Source organism: Onychostoma macrolepis, chromosome 05, assembly GCF_012432095.1.
Source record: "Onychostoma macrolepis isolate SWU-2019 chromosome 05, ASM1243209v1, whole genome shotgun sequence".
NCBI lineage: Eukaryota > Metazoa > Chordata > Actinopteri > Cypriniformes > Cyprinidae > Onychostoma > Onychostoma macrolepis.
In genome coordinates this window covers 45,914,548-45,919,211 of record NC_081159.1, presented here as the reverse complement: position 1 = coordinate 45,919,211, position 4,664 = coordinate 45,914,548, and the positions used below count along the sequence as shown (strand labels likewise).

Genomic DNA, 4,664 nt, shown 5'->3' with positions numbered 1-4,664 from the left:
GCTAGTGAAATTTAACTCCACTTTCTAAAATAATGTGGTTAATCACAGTTCTTTCATGATTTAATAGGAGGGGACAATTAATTTTTCATGTAGGGCCAGGTAGGTTTGGACAGCTTTTTTCACTTAATAAATAAAATCATAATTTAAAACTGCATTTTGTATTTACTTGCATTATCTTTGTGTAATATTAAAATTTGTTTGATGATCTGAATCTTTAAGTGTGACAAATATGCAAAAAATTTAAAAATTTTCACACCACTGTAATTATTATAACATCTAAAATACAGTGTTTGTTTCAGCCAGTTAAAGGGTGGGTACATTGTGTGTACATGATCAGGATGGTACCACCTCCGCTTCATTTTGAGCCAGGAAAAACCCTGGTGGAGCACTGAAATGCCCTTGTCATGAGGCAGCGGTTACACTAATTTACTGAACACTTTATTATATAACTTGCATTCTCTGCGCGGGATACTGCGTGTTTTGAGCTTGAGCTCCGTCAAGTTAATTTCTTATCAACGATTTTCTATCTTAAGATCATTTTTATACACTATTATTTTCGTTTCTATAACGTGTGATTATGTCCCCTATAGCATTCTACAACAAAAGTAATCAGAGCGCCTTGTTATCACTGGTTTTATTTTATTTTTTTCTTCCCGAGTCTGCTATTAGGTTATAGCCAGTTAGCATCGCCAGCGTGGTTGCTGCTAATCTCGCTTACATTGCTAATACTCTATTACACACATTGCCATTGTTTCACTGTTACTTGCTTAAATGGCGGATTTGTGTCCACCTCTGAGTGCAGGTGAGGACACGTTCGAGCTACATTCGGTGCAGCTGGAGCTGGAGGCCGTGGAGAAGCAGATCCGCGACCTGGTGGAGAAGCAGGCCCAGCTGAGAGAGCAGAAAGCCTCGCTGGAAACATCCCGGGCTGACGCTCACAAGTCCGGGGTAAGTATACAGCGCGCTGCTAACACTCCCACCAAGCAAAACATCACCGGGCCCACTCATCGCTTTAATCATACGCTAGATTTAATTAGATTGCATGGAATTGATCTTACTGATATAGATATCGTACCTCAAAGTGATGATGTTACTGATCATTTCCTTGTATCGTGCATGCTGCATATTACCGATGTTAACTATATGGCTCCGCGTTATCGTCTGGGCAGAACTATTGTTCCAGCCACCAAAGACAGATTCACAAATAACCTGCCTGATTTATCTCAACTGCTCTGTGTACCCATAAATACACGTGAACTAGACGAAATGACTAGCAACATGGGCACTATCTTCTCTGATACATTAGAATCTGTTGCCCCCCTCAATATGAAAAAGGTTAGAGAAAAACGTACTGCGCCATGGTACAACAGTTATACCCATTCTCTCAAGAAAGAAACTCGTAATCTTGAGCGCAAATGGAGAAAAACTAACTTGGAAGTTTTTAGAATTGCGTGGAAAAACAGTATGTCCAGCTATAGACAGGCTCTAAAAGCTGCCAGGGCAGAGCATATCCACAAACTCATAGATAATAACCAAAACAATCCAAGGTTTTTATTTAGCACAGTGGCTAGACTAACAGATAACCAGACGCCACCCAATCTAAATATTCCCTCACAGTTTACTAGTAATGACTTTATGAATTTCTTCACTGATAAAATAGATAACATTAGAAATACAATAACAAATGTAGGTTCTACACAGTCTAGTACTTCAGTTTCATTCACCGCTCCCAAAGAAAAACTGCAGTGCTTTACAACTATAGGACAGGAATAACTAAATAAACTTATCACTGCATCTAAACCAACAACATGTTTATTAGATCCTGTACCCATTAAACTACTGAAAGAGTTCCCAGACAGCAGTTGACTCTGTGCCGGTTCCGTTTTCAAACCGGCAAATCCGTATTACAGTCACATCCATTTCAGTGCTGTAACACGGATCCAGCCCGGGTCCGGTTTCAGTGGGCGGGAACTACTGTCGCAGAGCAGATCCGGGCCGCGTCCGAAGCGAGCGCGTGTTCAGAACAGAAGACGTCAAAGATATTTGCTTAGATCAAAGCAATAAATTGTATTTTGAAGTAAATTAAAATAGAAAACCATTATTTTAAATTGTAATACTTCTAAATATTACAGTTTTTTCTGTATTTTTGATCAAATAAATGCTGGCTTGATTAGCATTTTATGGAAAGAGTAAAAAAATGTGTTGTAATATACTGTTTCAATATCTTAGAGAAACCAATTTAAGTGGAAGGATATAGTTTTTTTTAAACAATGCTTACACACAACATTCTGGTCCACACTCATACCAGATGGTGGCGGTAATGCACCAAAAGTTGTTTGCCAACCGCCAATAAACCTTAATAGAAGAAGAAGACGTCAAGACGATCGAGGCAGACTGACTGCACGCTGTTAAAACTTCACCAAGGTATGTCACACTGTGTTATCACACTGTTCTACTAACAAATTAATTTCTTATTATGTTGTGTACACGATAACTTAAAGGTTTGGTGTTTTTATTGCTCCTTAGATCGGTGTTGGACCGGCGAACACTTAGGCCTATGTTATCAGAGGACTTGCTAACATGAAGAAAACGGTCCAGAGGTCTGTAATTATACGTAATTAACGAATTTTAACTTAATTACTTAATTTAAACTTTAGTAATTTTGACTGCTTCCATTTAAATTTAATGTTTAAGATTGCTGCCTGTCATGGTGGGCTTGCAGTGTTAACGTTTAAGTGCTAACCCTCAAGGCTGCATGCATTTATTTGATCAAAAATAAAATTAAAAAAGTAATATTGTGAAATATCATTTGAATATATTTTAAAATGTAATTTATTACATTTAACATTAGATAACATTAGATAACATTAGAAATACAATAACAAATGTAGGTTCTACACAGTCTAGTACTTCAGTTTCATTCACCGCTCCCAAAGAAAAACTGCAGTGCTTTACAACTATAGGACAGGAATAACTAAATAAACTTATCACTGCATCTAAACCAACAACATGTTTATTAGATCTCAAGGCTGCATGCATTTATTTGATCAAAAATAAAATTAAAAAAGTAATATTGTGAAATATCATTTGAATATATTTTAAAATGTAATTTATTCCTGTGAATTTTCAGCATCATTACTGCAGTCTTCAGTGCACGATCGTTCAGAAATCATTCTAACATGCTGATTTAGTGCTGGATTTTTATTGGTGCTCAGTTATCAGTAATGATTCTTATTATTATTATTAGATGTAAAAAAAAAATAAAATAAAAAAAAAAAAACAGTTTTTGCTGCTTAACATTTTCTGGAAACATTTTTATGATTCGTTGATGAATAGACAGTTCAAAAGAACATAATTTATTTGAAATATATATTTTTGCTTCATTTATAAATGTTTTTACTTTTATCAATTTAATGCCTATTTGCTAAATAAAAACAGTCATTTCTATTAAATAACACACATGTGAATGGTTGTATATCATGGTTTCTGCATATATTAAGAAGCATAACTGTTTTTCAACTGATAATAATCAGAAATGTTTCTTGAGCAGCAAATAATAATATTAGAATGATTTCTGAAGGATCATGTGACACTGAAGACGAGTAATGATGCTGAAAATACAGCTTTGATCACAGGAATAAATTACGTTTTACAATATATTCATTAAAAACATTTTAGCTGATAATTACTTTTAAAAGTGTAATTAAAATATAATTTATTTCTGTGATGGCAAAGCTGAATAAATAAATGCTTTTCTTTTTAACTTTTTATTAATCAATAAATCCTGAAAAAACTATCACAGATTCCCAAAAAATTAAGCAGCACAACTGTTTCCAACATCGATAACAACGGAGTATCAAATTAGTATATTATAATGATTTCTGAAGGATCATGTGACACTGAAGATGAGTAATGATGCTGAAAATTCAGCTTTGATCACAGAAATAAATTATATTTTGAAGTGTATTAAAATAGAAAACCATTTTATTTCATTTCATTATTTTTAATACTTCACAATATTTTTTTTTTCTGTATTTTTGATCAAATAAATGCTGGCTTGATGAGCATAAGAGACTTATTTCAAGAACATTAAAAACAGCAATGTGTCCAAAGTTTTGACGAGCCCAGTATTATATTGTTTGGTATGGTTTTTATTTATAAAATCTTTGCCAAAATATGCTTTTATTTCTGTTAACGGTATGCTCCATGTTAATTGGGTAAATGAACTGAGAAATTGTCCAGCAACACTATATAACGATCTGTTTCAATTTCAGCTTCCACCTGAGAGCCGGGACTGTCAAATAGTAAGGTGAGTCCATTTTTTTTGTTTGTTTGTTTTTTTTAGTTTTCAGTGGAGTTTGAGTTATTCAAGCTATTTGAATGCCACAATTTATAATTGAGTATTGATAATAATAAGTGCCTGATAATATTACAACTTGTGCTGTTCAAAACATACTGTTTGTTAGGGCCGATTTTGGATTGCAGCTTTCTGGAGAAATGCTCCTTCAAATAACTTCACACTCAGCATCCTGAACAATATACCTGTTATGAGAGTCATAGTCATCTAGCAATGCTATAGTCTGTGTGTCATTTGGGTGCAAACCCTTTTTCATCTCAAGTCGGTGATTCAAAGAAGTGTGTATGACACTGATGTCCCATGCACT

General features: G+C 34.4%; 1 long non-coding RNA gene across 1 annotated transcript; it reads left to right on the top strand.

Moving 5' to 3' along the window:
• The first annotated feature begins 2,353 nt into the window (after positions 1 to 2,353).
• Positions 2,354 to 4,309, top strand: LOC131541051 (uncharacterized). Its single transcript, XR_009271388.1, has 3 exons — positions 2,354 to 2,424; positions 2,527 to 2,600; positions 4,275 to 4,309. It is a non-coding gene; the product is annotated as an uncharacterized LOC131541051 (long non-coding RNA).
• The last annotated feature ends 355 nt before the right edge of the window (positions 4,310 to 4,664 follow it).